At 46.3% G+C, this 11,095-nt stretch overlaps 1 pseudogene; it reads right to left on the bottom strand.

The window, feature by feature from the left end:
• Positions 1-1,089: 1,089 nt before the first annotated feature.
• LOC130554079 (uncharacterized) lies at positions 1,090-9,585 on the bottom strand (annotated as a pseudogene).
• Positions 9,586-11,095: the final 1,510 nt, after the last annotated feature.

Below are 11,095 nucleotides of genomic sequence, written 5' to 3'. Positions count from 1 at the left end.
CTATACGAGACTGATTGCTTAATGGAGGAAACAGTGCAGCCAGTGTGCTACAATTAAAAGGGGTGGCCCGTTTGTTAATTTCCAGCATACAACCATAACCCCAGGTGTCTTCTGGGAATAACGGAGCTGGTTCAGTGTACAGGGTGGGCCTGGCCCTGGCACATGCAACACAATCAGCCATGCCCTGTTCTTTGGCTGTGGTTTCTATCCACTTTAACCACAAATTATCTTCACTATATCCAATGGCCATCACTAATAAATCATGGGGTGTCATTTTGGTATAATCAGAAGAAGCAATGGCATTACCTGACTGGGAGAAATTACTAATGATTGGCACAGTTGGGGCTACCACGGTGGTAATGGCGATAAGGCCCATGGGGTCTGTGCCAGTCACATATACCCCTATGGTTATGTATGAGGTTCTGGCATAATGCCCATCTTTTAGCATAATCATTATTTTATTTACTCTATTTGTTCCCCACACATTCGAGGGTCCCCTAAACAATGCATGTTTAAATTGAATATGTTCCTTACTCATTTTCCAAATGCGCTTCAAAAATCCCGGTCTGGTCGACCAATTGACATCCACCCACCCATGGCACAAGGGGCGACTGGGATTTCTTCCAGTGGTAGGCCACAAACACCCGTAGATGTCATAACCTCTGTAAGACATCTCATCTTTCCACAGTTAATTACCTGTCATAAATCAAATTCCCAGATGGCATCCTTACCATTGGTCCTAATCAGTTCCAATTTTACCCCAAACGGGTGTCCCGTCTTTACTTTTATTTCTCTTTTGGGCTTGTTATCTTCAGTGTCTTTTTCCATTATGCCATATACTATTAATACTACAGCCACTGCTTTGATGAATACCCCCCCCATAACCCTCCAATTTTCACACAGTTTCATGGTGACTTACCCAGTGGCACCTTGGTCTGAAGGAAGAGTCAACCGAGGCTCCAGAGCCCTCGTCACTTCAGTATTTACAAATAAAACAGGTTAATGATCACAGAAAACGTATTATGAAAGAAATTTTGTAACAAGAATAAATGAATATAATGAAGTTAGGAAATAAATGAATAAACTTTTTCACAGGGTATAAATTATTATTTCAATCCCTTTTCCCTTGAAAACCCTCTCTAGGATCTTCTGTACCTCTTCAAACACCAATTTGTCCAGTCCACACCCAATCCAGGGCATGGAGATCCTTTTTACCCCTAATTGGAGAGCTTCTTCCCTCATGCACTCCAGACTACTCTCTAGAGAGGTATAAGACGGTAAGTCTGAGCACCACAATTTAGTTACCAAATGGAACACCACCCTTTCTCCTTCTATGGTGACAGCACACTCTCCTGGTTGTTTTCTTTGCCCCTGTATCTTATGTACCCCGTATCGATGTCTGATCTGTTGTGCTATCCCTGCTCCAAGAACACAGTCAGCACTTATACAGTGTGCAATGGGTTCTGTTTCTGGTGTTGAAAACAAATCACCCTGTTTTAACGTCAGTTGTGTGTTTTGTGAGGAAGTCTCTGTGTGTGTGGTGTTGTGTGTCAAAAGGGATTGTTTATCTTGTGTTACCTGCTCTGTTAGTGAAGCGTCCAATTGTTTAGCATCCTGTACCCCCTCTTGGACCTGCACAGCAAGGTCCAACACAGTGTTGGTCAGGCTACGAGATGGAGGGTCACAAGCAACACAACTTGAGAGATAATACCACGTGTTGCCTTTGTCTTTCAATTGAACACAATGAGAGGTACGGGCTACCACCTGTTTAGGGGCTGACCAACGGGGGCCAGACCACTTCCTTCTGAACTCACGTACACGAACCCACGGGGCTACACAAGGTGCTGGATCCGGCAGAGTCAGGCGTGTCTGGGGAGAAAAATAACTTATCAAGCATGTCAGTTTTTGGTAATGTTCCTTAGGGTCCAAGTCAGGGATGTCACAATTAGGAAAACCTGTAAAGGGACCCGGTAATTGGCGGCCAGTTAACAGCTCAAATGGGGTGAATCCAGTGACCCTGTTAATTGAGGAACGTACAGACATCAAAGCGATTGGCAAAGCGGACAACCAGGATAGGCCTGTGTCAGCACAAATTTTCGCAAGCTTGTTCTTAAGAGTTGCGTTCATCCGTTCAACCTTTCCCTGGCTTTGGGGATGGTAAACGACCCCAAAGGAATGTTTCTGGCCAAGGGAATGCTCAACCAACCTCAAATGTTCATTTTTGAAATGGGAGCCATTATCTGAACGGATCCTACGGGGAAAACCATATCTTGGGATGTATTGATTTAGATTTTAGATTTAGATTCAATTTATTGTCATTGCACATGTACAAGTACAAGGCAACGAAATGTGACCTCTGCCTTTAACCCATCCAGAGAGTAGTGAACACACGTACGCCCGGAGCAGTGGGCAGCTATCACTGCAGCGCCCGGGGAGCAAGTAGGGGTAAGGTGCCTTGCTCAAGGGCATCTCAGTTGTTAGCCGCCGGCCCTGGGAATCGAACCAGCAACCTTCTGGTCATGAGTACGACTCTCTAACCATTAAGCCATAACTGCCCCTACAATGCCCAAGCATTGTTAAATGCTTGATTGATCAAGCATTTAACAACGGAGGTACTGTCTTCCCTCCCAACGGCAAAAGCTTCTGGCCAGGAAGTGTAACTGTCCACCATGACGAGAAGGTACTGTTTGCCTTGTACCCAAGAGCCCATGTCAGTGAAATCAATCACTATTTCACAGCCAGGACCAGAAACAACTGGGAAATGCCCTCGCTCAGATTTAATGGTGGGCATGACATTAATTTGCTGACATACTTCACAGGACTTGATTACCTCTGAGATCATATGGGGCAGGAATGGATGCCACCAACCCTCCATACGGCGTTTCATGTCTCTGTCACTGCTGTGAGCCATCCCATGGGCTTCCAATAGAACTGTCTTTGCCAGGTCCGCTGGCAGGACAGGACGGCCATCAGGTGCTCGACACACACCCGTGTCAGAAAGACAGGCACCCTTACCCAGCCACAGGGACTTCTCTTCAGGGGCCGCCGTCTTATAAGTGTCTGAAAGAAATGACAAAATTATTTCAGGTGAAAGAGAGACAAGTTCATCAATAGGTCTGACTACCATCTGGTGAGGCATACAGTATCCAGCTGCCGTCTTGGCTGCTTTGTCGGCGGCATCATTACCTCTTTTTTCAAAGCAATCTGATACTTAATGTCCTGCACATTTAAGAATGGCCACTTTCCTAGGCAATAACACAGCGTCGCACAAGGCCTTGGCTTCTTCCGCATGCTTAATCGGTCGACCGGTTGAGTTAGTAAAGTTACATCTCTGCCACTGTGGCAGCTCAGTCAAGATGCTATTTACGGCGTAGGCGGAATCAGAGTAAATGTTGACCCATTGACCCACAGCAATGCATTACGCATTGCTGTGGGTCAATGGGTCAACATTTACTCTGATTCCGCTTACGAAGCTAGAACAGCCAATAATTCAGCGCGTTGCGCAGATTGTCTGAACAAAAGTTTCTCTGAGAGTCTGGTTTCAAAACCGTCCAGGGATGACTGTACCACGGCATTCCCAGCACTCAGTGTCCCATCTAGTTCCTTATAACAGCAACCGTCAGTAAAAAGGTCTATTGCTCCCTCCAATTTTTTGGTTTGGAGATCAGGTCGAATTAGTGACGCCAAAGAGGTACGGGGTGCACAGTCATGGGGCTCGCCTTCCACAGACATAAAGTCGGCCATGTTCACCCCGTCATGACAATAGTTAATGTTTGGTGCAGTCAAAATGGTGGACATTCTGTGCGTTCGCAATGGAGAAAATGTGAAGGCAGATGAATTAACAAATGATATAACGGAATGTGATGTGTGAACTACCAGACAGTGCCCTAACACATCCAACAACTCTAGGCAATTGATATGCCTGCACAGGCGGGGGCCCGTCCATCGCCCTGACACTGCGTGCCCGTTGCACACGGCACCCCAACCCTGCAGGGAGGCGTCTGTCGACCCTGACGCGTCTCGCCTGCCCGAGAGGGACCCCCGTCCGTAGAAAAGGTCATTGAAGAGCAAGGGGTTAGGGTGCGTCGGCAGACAAGCGTAATCACCATCCGCCTGATGCCGGTGTGCCACAACTCCAGGGAACTCGACACTGTAGCCAGTGTTGGAGCGATCTCATGTGCATCAACCTGAGGGGTATCACCACCGTCGAGGATGCCATGTACCCAGGAGCCTCCTCCCGCTGACTGCTTGAAATATTCCAGGCAGTTCAACACTGACTGAGCACAGTGGCGCTATAATGGAGACAGAGTTGAGTTCCATACCAAAAAAGAGTATGCTCTGCGCAGAGGAGAGCCTGCTCCTTTTCGGTTGACCTGTGGTCCCAATCGATCTAGGTGCCGAAGCACTAGGTCTCTGTGTGTACATAACAGATCTCACGAGTGTGTCAAATGAGCCAGTCGTCGAGATAGTTTAGTACCCGCACACCTCTCTCCCTGAGGAGAGTGAGGGCGGCTTCCACGATCTTTGTGAAGTCTCGTGGGGACAGGGACAGACCGAAGGCGAGGACCCTGTACTAATATGCCTGACCCTCGAAAGCGAACCGTAGGAACGGGCGATGACGAGGGGGAAAGAGACATGAGAGTAAGCGTCCTTCAGGTTGATTGCCATGAATCCATCTTGACATCTGACAGATGGCAGGATGCGCTTCCGTGTGAGCATCCTGAACAGCAGCTTGAGTAGGTGCCTGTTCAGGGTACGCAGATCTAGCGACCCCCGCTCTTTTGGGGACTCATGGGGCTCGCCTTCCACAGACATAAAGTCGGCCATGTTCACCCCGTCATGACAATAGTTAATGTTTGGTGCAGTCAAAATGGTGGACATTCTGTGCGTTCGCAATTGAGAAAATGTGAAGGCAGATGAATTAACAAATGATATGACGGAATGTGATGTGTGAACTACCAGACAGTGCCCTAACACGAGATGGGATGTTTTGGTAATGATTTTGGCTAGTCCAGCTGCAAACCTAGCACATGGAGGCTGACGCTGTTCAACAGGGTCGAGTAGTACGCTGACATACTGCAACACTCGCCGCCGACCCCTATCTTTCTGATACAACACTCCATTTGCGGTCTGATTGCTTTCTGCAACGTCAAGGAAAAAATTTTCGGAATAATCTGCACACTGCAATTGTGTTGACATGGAAAGGCTCTGTTTCAACATGATGAAAGACTGCTCAGCCTCGACTGACCAATCCAGGGTTGCTGTACCATTTTTCATACCCTTATCTCTGACCATGCGTCTTAAAAGAGCCGTGAGATCAGCATACTGCGCAATATAATGTCTGCTGAACCCAGTCAGGCCCAGGAATGACATAAGATCCTTGACCGTCAATGGTTTTGGGTGATTCAAAATTTCTTCTCTGTGCTTACAGGTCAGACCACTGCCCTGGCCACCTACCGAACGTCCCAGAAATGTAATTGTGGTCTACAAATCTGCAGTTTTTCTTTACTAACCTTGAACCCTGCCTTGTATAGCTGTGACAACAAAATCTCAGTGGCAGAGAGGCATTGCTCCCTACAGGTTGCAGCCACCAGCAAATCATCAACATACTGTATTAACACAGTATCCTGGGGTAGCTGGCAGCCAGCCAGTTGGTCCCTCAGGACATGGTTGAAGATCCCTGGGGAGAGAATGAAGCCCTGTGGCAGCCTCTGGTACGTGTACTGGTGACCCCTATAGGTGAACGCCAAAATTGGTTTACAGGCGTCTGCAATAGGTATACAAAAGAAAGCATTAGCCAAGTCAATACACGTAAAAAACAGGTGCCGCACAGTCAAACTGGACAAAGAAGTGTATGGGTTAGGCACAGACAGGGTTGGTGTGGATACCAACGCGTTAATCTTACGTAGGTCATGTACCATCTGGTACTTGTCGGTGCCTGGCTTGGGCACAGGCAGGATGGGTGTGTTCCAATCGGATTTGGCGACAGTCAACACTCCCGAGTCCACCAGGCCAGCAATGGTAGAGGCAATGCCCTGCTCTGCCTCAGGTTTGTTCCTATACTGTCTTTCCCATATAGGGGTGTAATCTCTCAGGGAAAAGGTGATTGGGGTTACCTTACAATGTCCAACGTCCGTTGGACCTGTGGACCACAACTAAGGCGGTAGTCTAGCAATCATAGGGATGGCTGCGTCATCATCAGTGTTCTCCCTGCCATGGCTCCTATTGAGCCATACATGTGTCAACATTCCTGTACAGTGACAAGGGGCCAAGATTTTATGTGCCTGTTCAGATGGCGAATACAGCACCCCCTCAGGACCTGATTCCCAGTCAGTGAGTCGCAACAACTTTTAGTCATGCAACCTAATTCTCTAGCCTCGTGACCAGGGTGTAAGGCTAGAGAAACATGAGGGGCTGCTGTATCAGACATCCTGTACCACTTAGACTGCTCTAAGGTCAATATAATAGGGGCCACCACTCCCTCCCTACCTATTAATAGCCCTGGGCTGCTAATGGTCCAGTTATGGCCCTCAATCTCAGAAAAACTGTCTTCATATGTCAAATCCCCTGTCCTGTCATAGAATAATGTGCAATGAAATGGATCTTTAGGGGGGATGTATATTAGGTGTTGTTTTATCCATTCTTCCCACAGGTGATACACTGCTAAGATCCCATTTGAGTTGGAGCCAGTGTCAGGGTTATCCAACTCCACCCAGTATGTCAGCTCCCTCCCCTCTCTCTGTGGCTGCCAGCATCCACTGGCCGTGAGAGGCTGAAATCAAGCCCCCGCCCTTTGAACAATTATGAAATAAGCCACAAGGGAAGGAGATGACTATACCATGAGGAGTGCATAAAATACTCGCCCCCAATTTGACCAACAGATCTCTGCCCAGAAGAGGCACTGGTGCTCTGGTTGAATAGAGAAAGCTGTGTGTTAGGTGTTGGTTGGCCACCTTAACTGAAAGGGGTTTTGTTTTAGGCCATTTTTCAATTTCCCCAGAGAACCCCATGACTTCAATGCTATTTGTAGTCAACATATCTCCAGGTAATGTGCCAGTTACCGTGGAGTAAGTGGCCCCAGTATCCACTAGGGCCTTTAATGGCTTGTTATTGACCATAATGTCCAGGAGAGGCTCGGCCCTTGCTCCCCTGGTAGTTCTCTGTAGGCCCCCTCAGTGTGTTTCCACCTCCCCTCCCAGGCCCCACACAGGGAATTGAGTGGGCACCTGATTTCCCCCTGGGTTAGGGTTAGGATTGAAGGGGAAAGAGTTTGGGTATGGTCGCCTGCCCCGACCATTTCCACCACCTCTTAAGGGACCCCAACCCCTTGCAGCTGGTGACCCATTCATTGGACACTCGTTTTTCCAATGTGAGCTATCTCCACACAAGAAACAACCCTGGGATCCCTCAGTGTACCCCCCTCTTCTATATCCTCCCCCTCTAGGGCCTCCCCTGCTCTGTCCCCTGTATGGATGGTATTGTTGATAAGGGACTGGGTGAGGATAGTGATGAAATGGTGCCATGTTTTCAAAAGTGTGTGTGGAAGCTTGTGTTGTAGGGTTTGGGACAGTCTGGGTCATGGGAACCTGTTGGACCATTTGGCCATCCCTACTGGTCTGTGTCTTTTTGCCTTAGCCTTTGCTTGCTCTACATCGAGTTGTAGTTTCAATAATTGGTTCTTCAACTTACTTATCTCTTTCTCATCATAGTCCTCTCTATCTGTTGCCTTATCGGTGTGATGAGCTAAGTGTCTAGTCCATACCTCATCATTAGAAACTGGGATGTCTGGGTTGTCTGCCATTGCTTTCTGGACGGCCAAGGGAGTTCCTGCCAACACAGCGGCCCTGAAAAGAGCTCTAGAAATAGGGGTATTATCACAATGTTCTTCCACCTGTGCCTCCCATTCCCCCTCACATCTGTTCAAATAGACACCAGCCGTCTCCCCAGGTTTCATTCTAAACTTAATGTTCTGGTAGGCAGTGGCAGGGGTTGGAAAATGGGCCTTTAATGCAGCACTCAAACTGGAAATGTGGCGCCTTAAGGGCTCCTCACTGGCTTCATCATTAAGGCCAGCGTCCTGTTCAATGGCCCTCAACTTAGAGGCAGGCACTAGACCGCCCAACAGTGTTCTCACGTCACTCAAAGCCAGCTCCACACCACATGTCAAGGCGCTTAGTTTTGTCAGCCACCTGACCCCTCCCTTAGAGATAGCTGGCAGTTTCAATTCAATGGCTGTAACATCAGAATGAGACCACGGTTTATACTCTTGAGTTCCCCCCCTCCCAAGTAAAGGACACATTAAATTGGGTCTAACTGGGATGTGAGCTCCGTCAGTCATCTGTTGGAACACAGTGCCTCTTGATCTTACTAGACTTTTCTCCTCCCCCATATGGGAGGGAGCTCTGATGTATTGCCTGAGTGAGTAACGCCCTTCACTGGTTGGTGGTGTTGCTTTCTGTTTCTCCTCCAGTCCCACTTCCTGACTTCTACTGAATAGTTTCTCTGTCCTCCTCTGTGTCTCTACCCCCTCAGTCCAATAATCTAAATCCTTTCCTTCCACTACTACTCTCATCAGTCCTCCTGATACCCCCTGCTCCCCTCTACTTTCCCTGCCTTCCTGTTCCATTTCTTCCCCTGACCTAACATCATCCTCTACATCATTCTCATTGCTCTGTTCTGTTGAGACGCTTTCCACATCTCCGGTGTCTACACTGTTCCTTCGTTTTTTTGTTTTTTGTTCTCTCTCTTTTTTATTCACTGAAAACTCCTGTTCTAATATCAAAAGACGTTCTTGGTGTCCTCTTTCCTTTTCTTTATCTCTTTCCAGTTCTACTCTTATCATTTTCCTAATTCTGTCCGCCTCCTCTAGTTTGTCAGCCTTACTCATTTCACCCTCCACCGTACCTGCTGTAATTTTCACACGGCCGTCCTCACACATCACATCGCCCCCTTTGAGCTCAAATACTGGGGCCATTATGCCAACGGGAGCAGACGGGTTTAGTCGCAGGTTAGGGACATTATAAGGGGGAGGTAAATCCCGTTTTACACCTGCTTGATCACCATTAACTTTCGGCTTTACCCCTGTTTTACTGACGGCTGTAGCCATAGCAGCTATACGGGTCCACTGCCGTAATTCCTTCTTACGATTTTCTATCTCTGTTTTGAGTTTCCTCTTCTCAAACACACCTGCTTTAGAAAAATTTTCTTCTGCCCGCTGTAATTCACGATGGGTCAACATTTCCATTTTCCTGATAGCCTGTGCCACATCATAATTTCCTTTAGTTTCTTCTGACCAATTAAATTGTACCTTTAATTTTTCCCAGGCGTTTACTAATTCCTTGTCCCTTTCTCTCATATCTTTAGGCTCCGTTTGTGCCCTTACCATATGCACTACATTTTTCCAATCATTTTGTATAGAACCATTACCTTTTGTATCTATATCCATATTGCACACCAGTGCCAACCTAAAAAAATAAAAAATTATCTGCACACCAGTGCCAACCTAAAAATATAGAAAATTATTTGCACACCAGTGCCAACCTAAAAATAAAGAATTATCTGCACACCAGTGCCAACCTAAAAATATAGAAAATTATCTGCACACCAGTGCCAACCTAAAAATATAGAAAATTATTTGCACACCAGTGCCAACCTAAAAATATAGAAAATTATTTGCACACCAGTGCCAACCTAAAAATATAGAAAATTATTTGCACACCAGTGCCAACCTAAAAATATAGAAAATTATTTGCACACCAGTGCCAACCTAAAAATATAGAAAATTATCTGCACACCAGTGCCAACCTAAAAATATAGAAAATTATCTGCACACCAGTGCCAACCTAAAAATATAGAAAATTATCTGCACACCAGTGCCAACCTAAAAATATAGAAAATTATTTGCACACCAGTGCCAACCTAAAAATATAGAAAATTATTTGCACACCAGTGCCAACCTAAAAATATAGAAAATTATTTGCACACCAGTGCCAACCTAAAAAAATAAAGAATTATTTGCACACCAGTGCCAGAACAGTATAACATATTGCCTCGATCAATTTACTCGTCCTCTATAGGTTTTAGAACGTTTTGACATTTGACTGTATTTAAATCTTTACTTACATTCCCATCTCTCTTCCTTCAACACATTTAATTTGGGTATTGTCAATCACAGAATTCGATAAAACAGGTTTCTGCTCACCTTTTTTTTTTGTTGAACTGCGCAGTAGTGTTGAAATGGAGAAACTGGAATGTCCGCGCCGTCCTTGATCACTCCAAAGAGCGATCCGAGTGCCCCCTCCAAATTGTTGGACTGAAATCTTACAGTCCTTCCCCGGTTCAGAAATCGCTCATACAACGTCTATGATCAGATTGATTTTATTTAGAATAGAAGGCGAGTAAAATAGATCGAGCTGAGCTCAGGATTCCAAACAACAGATACATCAAGAGCATCTGGGCATTCCAGAACGCTTTACAAACACATCACACATATTTTTATATCCTTGTTTGGTTCCTCCCAGAGCCCGGTGGGGTGACTCTCTTCTCTGCCAATACAGAAGCCTCCATCCGAAGTTACCAGGCAGACCTCCATTTCTTAGGGTGTCTCCTCACTCACACTTCTGTTAACACAAAAAGAGGAACAACACTCCTACCCCCACATTCTCATGAAATCACATGATTTATCACTCAGTTTCTTGTAAATTCCACCCTGCCAGGAGGAACTACTGTTCAGTTTCGGTCCACATCTATTTTCTCTGAAAGCACATGATTAAAATACATATTGCTAGGATACTGAAATTATAAAAATACACCTCTTATGAAGTGGATAGACCCAACAATTTCCATGACGAGAGTCTATCTTCAGCGCCATTCAGCCTATTACTCAGCGTAGGAGAGCAGCAGAGCTAAAACGTCAAGAGTCTGTGCTACGGTCAAGGGGAAAACGGCAAGCAATCTGAGGTCGACTTCTAGTGCCAGGAGCACTGCGGAATCCCTGTCAGCTAAGGACATTTTTCTTGATCACCCTGCACACATTTCTAGACTGAGTAACTCATGGATCAATCAAAGGAGTTGAAATTAGAAGTAATCAGAGCAT

The sequence above is a fragment of the Triplophysa rosa genome, linkage group LG5, assembly GCF_024868665.1.
Source record: "Triplophysa rosa linkage group LG5, Trosa_1v2, whole genome shotgun sequence".
Taxonomy (NCBI): Eukaryota; Metazoa; Chordata; class Actinopteri; order Cypriniformes; family Nemacheilidae; genus Triplophysa; species Triplophysa rosa.
This window is presented reverse-complemented; position numbering and strand designations above follow the sequence as displayed.